This window comes from Canis lupus, chromosome 16, assembly GCF_048164855.1.
Source record: "Canis lupus baileyi chromosome 16, mCanLup2.hap1, whole genome shotgun sequence".
Classification (NCBI taxonomy): domain Eukaryota; kingdom Metazoa; phylum Chordata; class Mammalia; order Carnivora; family Canidae; genus Canis; species Canis lupus.
The window spans coordinates 24,808,868-24,823,741 of record NC_132853.1 but is presented as its reverse complement, the minus strand read 5'-3'; positions in this window follow the sequence as shown (position 1 = coordinate 24,823,741).

Genomic DNA, 14,874 nt, shown 5'->3' with positions numbered 1-14,874 from the left:
TTACAGCCAGTTCTCACTGGTCTTCAGGTTGGTCATTTATGGAAACCACTGCTCTAGTGAATGAGTCATTATTCCATCTAATTAGGGAATGATGATATGCATATGCACACATGCAAGGAGAAGTGGTAGTAATTAACCAAAGCTCCCTAGGTATAATTGTCTTTGATGAAGTGCTGACTGAAGGCACTAGACAGTAGGCCGTTGACAAAGTACTTAAGGAAAACCAAATGGGAAAGGGAAGTGAGCTGTGCCATAAAGCAAGATCAGGACTTTATCAGAAGGGTGCAAAACAGTCTGGCAGTCTAAGAGAGGCAAGGGAGCAGAGATGTGTAGACCGTTTGGATCGAGCTCAACGTGTGTGAGGAGCGTGATAGAAGATAAGCAGAAACCACTTCGTGAAGGCCCTTGAAGGTCAGGCCCGTATAATGAATATTTAACATTGCCAAGTATTTTGGTATGGATGAGTGGTTGACATAAGTGCACACTACACTTAGACCATTTTATTGTAAACAAGTTTTTGTTTGCTATAACTTAACTTTTCTCCTTTATTAATTTTTTTTTTTTTTTTTTTTTTTTTATGATAGTCACAGAGAGAGAGAGAGAGAGGCAGAGACACAGGCAGAGGGAGAAGCAGGCTCCATGCACCGGGAGCCCGATGTGGGATTCGATCCCGGGTCTCCAGGATCGCGCCCTGGGCCAAAGGCAGGCGCCAAACCGCTGTGCCACCCAGGGATCCCAACTTTTCTCCTTTAAATACACACAATCCCCTTTTGCTAAAATTAAAATGTCTATTGATAATGAACTTTAAACTTCAAGCCCAAGAGGAATGCAGAAGGGTGCTGAGCTTAAAGTGCTCCAATATAGTCAAGGTAAGTGAAGGAAAAAGAATCAGGCAGGAGGTGGGAGAACAACCAGAAGGAAGAAGGCAGGCAGAGAGAGGACTGAGTGTGGCTGAGAGACCGGAGGAGAGGAGGCCTAGAAAGAAGGTGAAGTGGTGGGGGCATCCAAAATTTTCAGGGGCCACAGGGGCAGGCTTCTTTAATTCTCTGTAGCAGGAACCTCTGCTACTGATGGCTAAACCCTGATGCTCACTAGATTGTAGGCCGAGTAGAGGGAAGGGGACTTCCAAATTAGTGATCAGCAGAGAGCCTTCCAGAGTGAATGCATCAGGCAATGCGGATGGACATCAGAGACTGCCTATAGCCTCAAGTTCAGGGCAGTCATCCTAGCAGATGGATTAGATATCTAGTCTGTAGTGTTTTTTCTGCTCCTTGAAGAATGGTATGACCTTGAGCAGGCCACTTGTTTCCTTGGCACCTCAGTTCCCTTTGTGAATAATGAAGTGGTTGTGTTAAGTCACTGGTATTCAGTTTTAGCTTGAAACAACATTGGGACTGGACCCTTCGAACTACATTTTATCTGAAGGACTGGTGGCTAAAGCAGATGAAGCTGGAGTTGCTCAGGTTGAAGTGAGGGCAGGAGGTGGGGTGCTGCTTGAACAACCTGTGACGGCTCTAATGTGAGGGATCAGATGCACAGTAAAGCACCGTTGACATCTGAGCATATAGAAAGTCGTCATGTGGTGCCTGAGGACTTCCCAGAGAATTGTCCCAAGCCACAGGAGAGATTCTCACTCGGTCTTCTGGAAATCACTGTGGCCTCAGGGTGGACTTTTCTGAAGCCATTTTGTTATTAGGGCATCTGGGCAGGGAAAGACAGCCAACAATGAGAGTGAAGGGCCGCCTCCCTCCCTGCAAAGACCGCAGGGAGCACCTGGAGCATCTGGGGCTGGGCATCTACAGGAAGCCAGCCCCAGAGCCTATGACCTTCCATTGTGCCAGCTGGAGAAATTTACAGCTGCCACTCCTTGTTTGCAGAGTTCCCTGTGGCTTGGAACTGTAAATATCCTCTCGCTTTGGGACAGTTGGAGTAGGGATTATTGCTCATACAACAAATGTTAATTGAACACCTACCGTGTGGCATAAAGGAAGATAGTCCTGCCCTTGGAACCAGAAGGACAGTTGGGAGGGACACTTAGACATGTAGTGGACATCTATTTACCAGATCCCGGGCTATGCACATCTCATTCCTTATTCAGTGCTCACCATGGCTCTGAGGGAGGCATTATCATCCCTTCTTACGGATGAGGAAACTAAGACTCAATAAAATTAAGTTTCTTGTCCAAAGTGTCAAACAGGTGGAATGTTTCTGAGCTGGATTCAAACCCAAGTTAATCTGTTTCTATACCATCTCACTTCTGCCTAAACTGGAGTCTATAATCTCCCACTTAGCAACCTTTGGCAAGATGGTCAAGCAACTTTGAGCCCCCGTGGCCTTCTTCCCCGCCTCCCACCACTAGATTACTGACTTACTACAAAAATGTACAGCTTAGAACAGCTAGATGCATAGGGCAATGTATGCAGAAAAGGGTGTGGAGCTATCGTGTCCTCTCCAGGCACACCACTCTCCTCACATCTCCGCATGCACACCAACCCAACTCTCCAGGATCCCCCCTCCCAGTGGGCTTCTTTGACAAGGGTTGATGACAAGGGATGAGGGTCACCATGACCCCAACTACCTTATATTGTTGTGATAAGCACTGAAGAAGAAAGTGAATGTGAGGAGGTGCCTGGGTGGCTCAATCGGTTAGGCGTCTGCCTTCGGCTTGGGTCACGCCACGATCTTGGGGTCCTGGTATTGGGCCCCACATCAGGTCCTGGTATTGGGCCCCACATCACCACCCACATCTACTCGGTGGTGAATCTGCTTTTCCCTCTCCCTCGTCCTCTCTCTCTCCCTCTGTGATCTCTGCTTCTCACTCTTTCTCAAATAAACAAAATCTTAAAAAAAAAAAAAAAAAAAAGTTGGGGCAGCCCCAGTGACTTGGTTTAGTGCTGCCTTCAGCCCAGGGCATGATCCTGGAGACCCAGGATTGAGGGATTGAGGGATTGAGGGATTGAGTCCCACATCGGGCTCCCTGCATGGAGCCTGCTTCTCCCTCGGCCTGTGTCTCTGCCTCTCTCTCTCTCTCTCTCTCTCTTTGTGTCTCTCGTGAATAAATTTTAAAAATCTTTAAAACAAAAAAAAAGTGAATGTGATAGAGTGCCTGGCAAATTCAGAAGAGCACTCGACTCTTGATCTCGGGATTGTGAGTTCAAGCCCCATACTGGATGTAGAGATTACTTAAGTAAATAAACTTTGGGGGAAAAAAAAAAGTGAATGTGAAACCCTTTTACAACTGATAACACTTATGCAAATGTGAAGTATTATTGTTACATAAGGAGGGGAAGTAGATGTCCTGAAAACAGCCTCCTCCCCTTGTTCCTGGAAGATTAAAAAAATGCTTGGGAGCAAACAGCCATGAAGTGACTCTTGTCTGAGACTGACATCCTAGGTTTGTTCTCTCCACTTCTGATGGCCCGGGAACTTTAGGAGCTGGACAGAGGGAGGAAGGAGGGTGTAGGAGGGGAAGTGGGACTAGGGAGGGAGAAAGAAAGGACTCTGGGTCAGGTCAAGGCCTGTGGCTCCCAACTGGACTTTGAAGTGTCCGAAAATATCTTATCAGGGATGTGATGGCTCCAGAGGCAGGATAGGAAAGACAAGGATTGCATGAGCTGTTCCTTGGGAAGACAGCCACCAGCCATAGCAGCCATGGGATTCTTGTGCTCCCCACTGGCCCCCTGCCAGACCGGGCTACCTGATGATGCTTAACCCCCTGAGGACAATGCCTCCTCCCCTAAGCTGAGGCCTTTTCCTTCCTGGCCTTTTCCCGGGAAGGGAGGGAGAACAATTGAGCCAAACCGTTTCTACCCAGGTGTTTGCACCCGTAAGCCTAGGCGCTAAACCAAATACCACATGCTTATGCGGCTACCATGGCAGGCCCATCACACAGCAGGCAGACTCCTCAACTGCCTTCCATTCAGTCCTGGCTGTGCTGAGCCCCAAAGAGGCAGCCCATGGTCTCCCCGCCCCCTTCAGTGCTCTGAACTGAACTCTGAACTTTCTAAACCCAAAGTTGGGTTTAGAGCCCAACTTTGATTTTCTGTCCTCTTCAATGATAATAGAAATGCTAGATCTCAATCCAAAACTGAGGTAGGTATGTATTATCCCCCACTTTCCAGGAGTTGGAGTTATGCCACTTTACTTTTTCAGAAGACCTACATTATTGGTACCTGTTTTCAATAACCAGAGAAAATCCAAAGAGGATTTTCACTTTTATGAAAAAAAGCTACTACTGTACTACCGTAGGTCATTTGTGAAGGCTAAGTAGTGTAACATGAACTTTCAGAAGGTGAGGAGTACTCTTCACTTTACACCACTTTAGTTAAAGAAGTTTTCACAGGAATTATCTGCTTTTGGTTTTGTGTTTTTTGTTGTTTGTTTTTAGAGAGGAGGGAGAGGCAGAAGAGGGGAGAGAGAACCCAAGCCGACTCCCCACTGAGCGCAGAGCTAGAGCTGAAATGCAGGGCTGTCTCCTGACTCTGAGATCATGACCTGAGCTAAAACCAAGAGTCAGGGCAGCCAGGGTGCCTCAGCGGTTTAGCACTGCCTTCAGCCCAAGGCCTGATCCTAGAGACCTGGGATCAAGTCCCATGTGGGGTTCCCAGCATGGAGCCTGCTTCTTCCTCTGCCTGTGTCTCTGCCTCTTTCTCTGTGTCTCTCTTGAATAAATAAATGAAATCTTTAAAAAAATAAAAATAAAAAAATAAAACCAAGAGTCAGATGCTTACCCAACTGAGCCACGCAGGTGCCCCAGGAAGGTTCTACTTTTGGATAGCGAGGGAAACCTGTCTCTGTCAAAAAAAAATAGTGAGGAAGAGAGAAATGGAAAAAGAGCAGAGGAAGGAAGAGAGGGCTGAGGGTGGCAGCATGAGCACAGCGCCTGGCAGAGGCTTGGATCAAACATGACCTCTGTTACCTGTTTGCATTGATGTTTGTTGCGGAAACCCTCTTCTCACCTAGAGCACAGGCTCACTCCCTGAATGTGAATTATCACCAGACCACACAGCAGCGTTTCATGAATCAGCTTGCGTGTCCATTGTGCTGGCCTGGCCACGGCAGCCCCAAGCTCTGGGAATGGCCCACTCAATGTGATGACACAGGTTTCACTACCTCTTCCTCTTACCCCACAAAGTCCCACTCTCCCTGTACATATTGAAGGCAGCCCCTGAAGGCATCTCAAATATGTCCTCCACTAATCCTTTCAGCTATCATGTGTCCCCTGAGCAGGAATATCCCATCTCTGATCCCTTCATGCAATCCCACCACTGCCTCCCCCAAATGTCCGTTCACAAAGTGGACACCAGGGTCAGAGTTGTTCACTGGGCCTTAATGCCACTGTCCCCAAATCAGAGCTGCCTGCCCCCCACAAGCAGTGTTTAGTGTTTAGATGAGATCGCTCTACCATCTTAGGCCACGTCCATTACTTTTATGACCTGTTGAATGACAAGGATTCAACCAAGTAAGTTCTCAAGATCTCATTGGCTTTATTAATTGATTGATTCATGAATCAGGCAGATCCTATCTAGTAAGTGGAGGAGAGCTCCATTGAGCTGCAGGAAAGAAAAGGTTTCAAAGGCAGAAAGAGAATAGAAAAAAGGAAATTATTAGCAAAGAATGCATTGTTTTAGGCAAGGTCACCCTTCTAAGGGGAACGGAAAGGGTCTATCAGTACATTTCCTAGTGCAGACCAGGAAATTCCAGGCTGACTGGTTAAAGGTTACAGTCCTGGGAGAGCTGAAACTACAGTTAGGTTAGGTATGCTGACATTGGAGTTTTAACATAAGTGACTCCATATTGGGCCTGAAGTTTTCTTTCTAACAGACCCCAGTGTGAATCCCAAAGGCCGACTAATAAATGAACTCCAGGTCCCTCCTACCCTATGACTCTTTACTTGAGCCCAGCATGTCATACCCAATCCCTTTCCCTTAAGAAGTGTCTCCTACATACTCCAAGCAGCTCCTGATGTAGCTGTTAACTCCGTGACTGCGCACAAACCCACAACTTACACTAGAGAGAAGCCCCAATTTAACCCACAGCCCTCTGGAGACTGGGGCCACTCCAGGCCCACAGAATGGAGGAGCCCAATCACCTCGGACCAAGGATTAGGAAACAGATTCCCTGAGGAGGACGCATGAGGTTGTGGAACAGTGAAAGCCCAGGATCAAGTATCTCCTACGCCCAGGCCCTACATGTGGAAACAGCTGTTCAAACTGTAACAAAACCAGGTTGATTGTGTCAGTCACAGAAGGAAAGTCGGCATAAATAGAGCTTAGAAAACCTGGCTTATCTCTCAGGATTGCCCCGTGGGCAAGGTAAATATTTAGTTCTAGCCCTGGAATGATGCCTGCTAATTCAGTGTTTTGCTATCATTTTTTTAAATTCATTCATCCTGCAAACATCTGCTGCCTGCCCCCCTCTGCGTGGTCAGCCAAGGCGTGGCACTTCCATACTCTGATGGCTCAGAGGCAATCCTCCAGTCTGCCTTCAAGGGGGTCTTGGTTGGGGAGGAGGGCTTCACAGAGCAGTCACTTTTAAGCTGAGTTTTGGCTGGTAAATAAAGCTCATGAGACGAACACAGGGAGGGAGGGGCAGGGGAGAGTGTTCTAGAACTAGGGAACAGCGTGTCTCCTGCTGGCTAGGTGACTTCTAAATGCAAGCTTCCCTGGAAGTGCTTCCAGGTCGGCAGCACTTAGTTCAAGCGGAGCAGCACAGACTGCAGGGGTTGTGGGTCTGCTAGCCGCTCCGCTCACCGGGGGCAGGGGCAGTCCCTTTATCTAAGCCTCGGTTTCCTTCAGAATGATGGCAGAGCACAGCGATGATCCAAGGGTGGGCTTGAGTACCAGACTGTATGGATCCAAGTCCCACTACCGCTATACCACTCGCCAGTCATGGGTCCCTAGCATTTCATTCCCTCCTGTGAAAATGGGGAAAATAGAAATCCACATTTCAGAAACTTGTTTTAAGGATTAAGTGAGCTATAAAGCATGTTGCATAGTTTTGCCTGAATAAATACTAGCTGCTATTAGTGTGGTGTTATTTGTGTAGAGTCAGGACTAGCAATGCCTGTCCCAGGGTTCTTCCAGTCCAGGACTGATTGAAAGCCTACTATGTGCTCTAGGCTATCTGGGCACCAATGCGCCACAGCCCTGCAGGTTGGCTTCCCCAGGAAGCTACAGAGTTCAGTGCACAAGATGTTTATTAAGAAGAGTCTCTAGGACCAACACTTGTAAAGAGAGTAAAGCAGGGTTAGGCTGAGACGAGGAAGAGATGGAAACGTCCCACAGGCCCAGTGGTCACCTTGCCTGGCCCCACCAAGAGCCTGAAAGCTGGAATGATCCCTTGGAGTCATCCCAAACTGGGCTAACTCTACCCGCACACTGATCACAGTCATTGGCTGCTGCAGAAAGAAGCGTGATCTCCAATGAAGGGCTTCCTTCCCCTGGAGCGGCCAATGGCTGAAGGCATCAGCACTCCATGGGCATTCACAGCTGGAGCAGGCCTTCCTCGGGCTCTGAGCTGGGCAGGACAGTGTCCGCCACAAGGAATAAATGGAACAGATGAAAATCACTGCTGTCCCTGGGCAGCCCCCGTGGCGCAGCGGTTTAGCGCCGCCTGCAGCCTGAGGTGTGATCCTGGAGACCTAGGATCAAGTCCCACGTCGGGCTCCCTGCATGGAGCCTGCTTCTCCCTCTGCCTGTGTCTCTGCCTCTCTCTCTCTCTCTCTCTCTCTCTCTCTCTCTCTGTCTCTATGAATAAGTAAATAAAATCTTAAAAAAAAAAAGGAAAGAAAATCACTGCTGTCCCAAAAAGGCTATGCCAGTGGGAGCTTTTGTTCTAGATTACTGTCAAGATTCAGCGAAGTAGTGCGTGTGGATAATGACAGCCAGAGGTAGTGAAACAGATCAGGGTGCTTACAAGGTGAAAGGAATCGAAATAAAGGTGTCAGTTGGACTGAGGGAACCCAAGTGCCTGCTGGTGTCGGGGTCCTGCTCTTCCTGTACTCCAGGCTATGAAGGGAATGAACACTCCAACTCCCACAGGGTTCTGCACCTCTTGAGTCTCCTGGGTTTATAAATAAAACCCTGGCACCAGGCCCCTTCTGACCCCACCTGGAGGCTGCAGCCAGATACTCCCTGAGCCCGCCCTCCCGCAAGAGGTGGCTGGCCTGATGAGTGGGAGCTGAGCTGCAGGAAGGGGCCTTAACGCTGCAGCTCAGGGAGGCAGGAGTCAAGCAGAGACCCAAGGAGGAGGAATGAGATTGCTGATGTAGGAAAGGTGTTAGGGTTCAAAGCCAACGACGGCCAAGAAAGAATTCTTGAGACGTCTTTGGTGCAACAAGGTGGCCTTATTAAGGCACGGGGACAGGACCTGTGGGCAGAAAGAGCTGCACTGGAGTTGTGAGGGGTGGTGCTTATACACTTGCAAGTTGGGAGGCGGTTAGGGACAGAACAAACCTCCAAGATATTCTGGAAGCTTTCTGGGACCCTGAGCGAGCTAGCTATTGTTGGGGAAAGGTCATTTAAAGGTCAGTAAACTCAGTCATGAGCTTCCTTCAGATATATATTGGTGGGCCTATGTTTGGAGGATGATTCCTAACATATATTTTGGGGTAGGGGGTTAGAGATAAAGGGAATTTCCAAAGGAATTTCTGTATGTTTAAAGTAGACTCACCAGATCCTAAAGGGTCGGGCTAAGATGGCCTTTTGCCCTTAGCAAAGTGTCAACATCCAAGGCAGTTGAGTCCCTAGAGGAATGTCACTCTGCCTGTTTCAAGTATTTGTCAGTGGGCTGTGAGTAGTAAGGACATTTAAGAATTTTTCTTCTGCCTTTTTTTCTGCAATTTCCTTGGAACTGACCTCTCCCAAGTCTTTGGAAAACTGTGGGGAGGAAGTCCACTGGCAGAAAGGCCTGCTCCAAAGTGTACCCAGTTGCCCTTCCAACAGGGAACCCGATACTAGGCAGGGGGAAATCCCCTCAACCAGTGTGCTGTCAGTTCCTGGAAGGTGTGGCCAGCAGGAGAGAGAGGGAGATGGACAAGGAGGAACTGGTGGCTGGCTCAGTCTCTGACCCCTTTCTTTGCCCACTCTTCCCTCTCGGCCTGTTTCCCTGAGGTGGGATAAGATCATCAGATGTGGTAAATACAATTCAAGATACACAGTTCAATTTCAGCTGCAGATAAACAGATAATGATTTAGTATTAAGTCTGCCCTATGCAGTTTGAGAGGTATACTTTAAAAGGTATTATTTAGGGCACGTGGGTGGCTCAGTTAGTTAAGCGTATGCCTTTGGCTCAGGGCATGATCTCAGGGTCCTGGGATCAAGCCCCACATCCAGCTCCCTGCTCCATGGGGGTTCTGCTTCTCCCTCTACCCCTCCCCTTGTGTGTGCTCTCTTGCTAGCTCACTCTCTCTCAAATAAATGAATGAAATCATTTTTTTTTTAAAAAGTGTTCTTTATCTGAAATTCAGATTTATCAGGCAATCCTAGGTGGATGCAGATCATATGCTGGGGAAAGCCTGCAGCAAATGAGACAGGACAGAGGGCCAGGGACAGCCAGTGATACAGAAAGGGACACATTAGAGGACACACCTGGTAATCCTGCTACTAAGGAAGGACTGGAGGACAGTGAAATGGATCGCACAGCAGGAATGTGGCAGAGGTCCTGGGGACACTCAGCCCAAGTCTAAGCCAGACCCCCCACCCAGTAAGGAAGGGATGTGAGGGCTGCAGAGCAGGCTGGGCCTTGGTTGGTCCCCTTGACTCGTCCTGTTGTTCTGGGTGACCTTATTTAACTCTGGGCAAAAGTCAGGCTGGGACAGCCTGTGTATGGGTGGAGTGGAGTGCTGGGGGGATGTCCTGGTGTGTGAGTAGAGAAGCAGGCCCCTCAAAGGGTCTGTGGTTTCTCCCTTGCATAGGAGCAGGACTGCCACCCCACCTCACATCTGCTCCTCATTGCAGAGGCAAATCCAGGCATCACTTCTTAGAATTGTGACTCCCACCCACTCTTTCCTGTCCCCATCCCTGGAAGCAGCCAGTTTCTCTCCATCTGTAGGTCCTACTCAAACTTCAATGCTCTCTCTAATAAAAAGAATCATAATGATAACTACAAAATATCGAATAAATCCTCTCAGCCAGGCTTCTTGTTTCATCTTTAGGTGACCTTATGAAGTAAATATCATCATCATTCCCATTTCACAGATGAGGAAAACAGAGGCTCAGGAAGGTAAATGAAGTTATCAAAGGCTTTTCACAGCAACCAACCTAGGTTTGTGTGGCTCTGGGGTCCATGTTCTATGAGCATATTCTATAGACCTAATAGCACTGTCATATGTGCATGCCCTTTGGTCAGGAGTCCCAGAGGAAGAGCACAGACTGGGTTTTTTCTACCTGAATCCTCAGTCCCTGGCACAGAGGAAATAATAGTGTTTGTTGAAAGACTAAATCTTGTTGAAAGATCAAAATGTACCATCATCCCTGCCCTGTCCCCTGGCCCTCTGCCTATCCTCCCAGGCCTTTAGCAGCCGACACTTGGAATGTGAAGAGCCTTCCACGTGTCCATTCTCAGCTGGGGCTAGGGCTCAGAGGAAGGAACTGGCTTGTGACTTCGCCTGTCCTGTAGCTCTCCCCCAAAGGAAGCCCCTCCCCGGGCCTGCCTGGGCCCAGGGACATGTCCTTAGTCCCTAGAGGAGATAATGCCTTTGTCCCTACTCAGATAAACAAACAGAGCTGCTAGATGTGTAATTGGAGGTGCAGGAGCAGCGCCCCACCCACAGAGATAGGCTAGGCCTTCCTTTCAAGGTCACCAGCAGGAGCCTGAAGACAGCCAGGCCCAGTTAGATGGAAAGGTTAAGCTTAACCCATTTTGTAGATGGATAAACAGGCCCAGAGCATGGAGGACTTGTCCCCATGCCTGCCAGGCCACCAGCTTTCTTGCCTCTTCCCACACGGAAGCCCAGAGCTTCAGGGTAATACCACATGGGGGGCACTATTCATAATGTGGTCTCTGCATAGGCACCCCCTAGAGTTTGGTGTCATAGCGGCCTTGTCACATACCTGTGCACACTTGCACACCTCGCCACTACTCATGACTCTGGGGCCCTATGGACCCTTCTGCTCTCCCCACCCTTCCATCCCACCTGTCTCAACAACCTGGGCAATGTCAGATCAGAGCCACAGGAAACAGGGCCAGCAAGTGTTCAAACTGAGAGCCAAGATGGGGAAGTTTATTTTCCAAGAATCATCTAAACACATGGAGAGTATTTTAAGCTCCTGGCTTCCACCCAGATGCCAAATCTAAACAGGGGGCCAGAGAGAAGCCAGAGAGATGGGCCATCAGGGATACAGAGCAACCAGCAGAGACAGGGTGGGACAGGGTGTTACTGACCCCACCCTAACCCCTGATCCAAAGGTGTCCATCCTTGGGAACTACTATGGGTCAAAAGTGGCAACGGGAGCCAAGGAGGTACAGAGAAGTGACCCCAGATTCTGACAGGTCCCCCTTGATGTAGGAAAGACATTAGGGTTCGAAGCCGATGGCTGAGAAAGAATTCTTGAGACGTCTTTGGTGCAACAAGGTGGCCTTATTAAAGCACAGGGACAGGACCTGTGGGCAGAAAGAGCTGCACTGGGGTTGTGAGGGGTGGTGCCTATATACTTTCAAGTTGGGAGGTGGTTAGGGACAGAACAAACCTCCAAGGTATTCTGGAGAGAAGGTTTCTCGGACCCTGAGCAGGCTAGCTATTGTTGGCAAAGGTCATTTACTACTGTTCAGTAAACCCTCAGTCATGAGATCCTTCAGATGTATATTAGTGGGCCTGTGTTTGAAGGATGATTCCTAACATAAAATCTTGTTGGGGGTAGCGGGGTAGAGATAAAGGGAGATTCCAAAGGAATTTCTATATGTTTAAAGAAGACCCCGGGATCCTGAAGGGTCAGGCTAAGATGGCCTTTTGCCCTTAGCAAAGTGTCAACATCAAGGCTGTTGAGTCCCTAGAGGAATGTCACTCTACCTATTTCAAGGACTTGTCAGTGGGCTGTGCATAGTAAGGACATTTAAGGATTTTTCTTCTGCCTTTTTTTCCCACATCACTCTAACCCCTTTCTGTGCCTCAGCATCTCATCTGTGCAACAGAGAAATACCACCACCCTTACAGGACTGTAGTGAGGCCCATGTCTGGCACTCAGCGAGCATTTGACAAATGCGTATCATGGTCTGTGCTGGGAGCCAGTAACCTCGGAGAAGTCAAATGGTGACCCAGACCACCAGGCACTGAGCCTTCCCCAGACCTGGCCAGCTGCAGCGAATGAAGCGTGTGTATGCATGTGTGTACATGGTGCGTGCCCAATGCAGTGACCAACGGGCATTAGAAGTAAATGAAAGGAGAGCTGAGGGGAGGGGAGGCTGGGTCCTCTTTCTGAATAAGGGGGATGCTGGTAGCCCCTTATCATCTCTGGCAGAGTTGTGTCAGGAGCCAGACTGGGTCTCTAAAGACGGAGCACCTTCTCTAGACAGGGGTCTACCCAGGGTGGGGGGCGGGCGCATGGAGGATTGGATTTACTCAGGAGAGGAGGCTCTCAAGAACACACATACCCCCAAGAGGGATTGCCTGTCAGCCTCAACTCCAGGGTGTGGGGGCCAATTCCAGGAACGGCTCCTGCAGTGATTGGCCAGGAATGAGCTTGCTGTGAATCACGAGCTGACAGCACTGACTCAGCCTTAAGCATGAGGGAGGGCGAGTCCAGCTCAGGGAAGAGGTTTCTGCCCTGGAACCCCAACAAGCTATGCCTTTCTGGCACTCACTGGCCAGGTTTATTATTGTGGCGTCAGGGGAACAAGGGAGGGTCAAGTGTCTTCCCCCTGGTCTCCTTTTGTCCCTTGGAGAGAGCTGGGACTTCCTGGTTGTGCTACCCTGTTATTCACTGAATGCTGCCTTGAGAGCTATTGTGGGGGGGTACTCATCGGGGAGGGGGACTGCTTGGATTTCTGAGAACCCTGAGCCTTGAGAGGAAGGGGGAGGGCACAGCTTAAATCTCAGATCCCCCACAGGCTGCACCAGGAACCAAAGAGAACAGGTTTGATGTCCACACACCCCCTGCTGACACAGGCTGCCTGCTGTTGCCATGGTGACAGTAATACCACCCCCCACGGCTATGTGGTCACCTTCGAAGGGAGGAAGGTGCTTATTCTTGGTCACGAAAGGGGAAAAGGGAGGGGAGGCTTCTCCCTCTCCCCAGGCTGAGCTGGTGGTGGTTAGAGTGTCAGGGCAGCAGAAAGCTTAGAGGTCACCTCCACCAACCAGCTCCCCTCCAGAGATGGACAGCTTGCAGGGGTGGGGCTGAGGGGGCTTCTAGCACCCGGTAATGGGACCCTTGAGTGCCCTGAGCTGGATCCACATCTTCCCATGCACAAGTTCACACCTCCGCATGGTGTGAACTTGTGCTAGAGAGGGCTTAGCCCTACCCCCCAGGGACCCCTCTTCACCCAGCCAGGCCCATTCTCTTCCTCCTTCCCGTGCTCATGCTCCAAAGTCCAGCCTTGCCCTGGCTGATGAGGTCCCAGAGCCTGGGGTCTCTTGACCCCTGGTTGAGTGGCTTGGGACCTGTCCGTGGGGCCTTCATTTCCTTCTCCCCCAGTTTTCTGGACCCTCCTCTCCATACCTGCCTACTCCTGGCCTCACAAAGAATCTAAAGACCCTTGGATGGACTCTTTGTGACCCATCAGCTAGCTCCGCCATCACTGTACCACCTCCTCACTCCTCACCCCTGCAGCAGCACATCAGGTCCCTCTGCACTAGCCTCTGGGGGCTCCCAGCTCTCTCACATTCAAAACCAGCGTCCTTACAATGTCCTACTGCAAGCCCTCTCTACCCCCACACACCTGACCTCTCCCTTTTCCCCTTACCTCCTCCCTTCCTCTTCCTCTCAACTCTCCTCTAGGGCTTTTCCTTCCCTCACTCCAGTCCTACTGGCCTCCCTGCTGTTCCTCTGACTGGCACCCTTCCTTCTGCTGGCTTCCAGATGGCCTCCCTCCCTGACCTCCTTCAAGTCTTCCCTATGCCCCCTCCCCACGGACACCTTCCCTAACCCCCTTCCCTTTCTGATTTGTCCTTCTCCATAAGCTCCTACTGCCTTCTCATACATTGCACAATGTATATATTTTATTTATAGTGACTCCAGCTAGCCTGGGGACTCCAGGGGGGCTGGCATTCTTTGTCTTCTCTGCCACATCCCCAGTGCCTAGAACATAGAAGCTCAAGAAATATTTGGGGCAGCCCCGGTGGCTCAGCGGTTTAGCGCCGCCTGCAGCCTGGGGGGTGATCCTGGAGACCCGGGATCGAGTCCCATATCGGGCTCCAGGCATGGAGCCTGCTTCTCCCTCTGCCTGTGTCTTTGCCTCTCTCTGTGTGTCTCTTACGAATAAATAAATAAATATTTGGGCAAATAAATGAACCTGAACCTCCTGGCACCTACCTTGCCTAGGCTGCACTCACACACAGCCCCAGCATGGAGGGAAAGTGCTGAGCTGGGCGGGGGGGGGGGGGGGGGGGGGGGGCAGTTGAGCACCTCTGCCAGAGCCCCACTGTGTGGTCTCCACCTAGCCTGCTCTCCTTTCTGAGCTTCAGCCTCCTCCATTATACAATGAAGAGGCTGGATTGGAACTTCTCTGCCTTTCTCTGTGTTGGAACTCAGAGCTGGCTTTGCATCCCCCCAGGGGGATATATAGACAGGGAGTCCACAAAGGTAGGAGAGCGTGCCTGGTGGTCCCTGCCCAGAAGAAATCTCCAAGACTTAAGACCCTTACCCTGGAATGGCAGTGAGTTGAGGGGAACAGGACAGGGATAGTCATGGAAACTAAAAATAGACCTGAGAAAG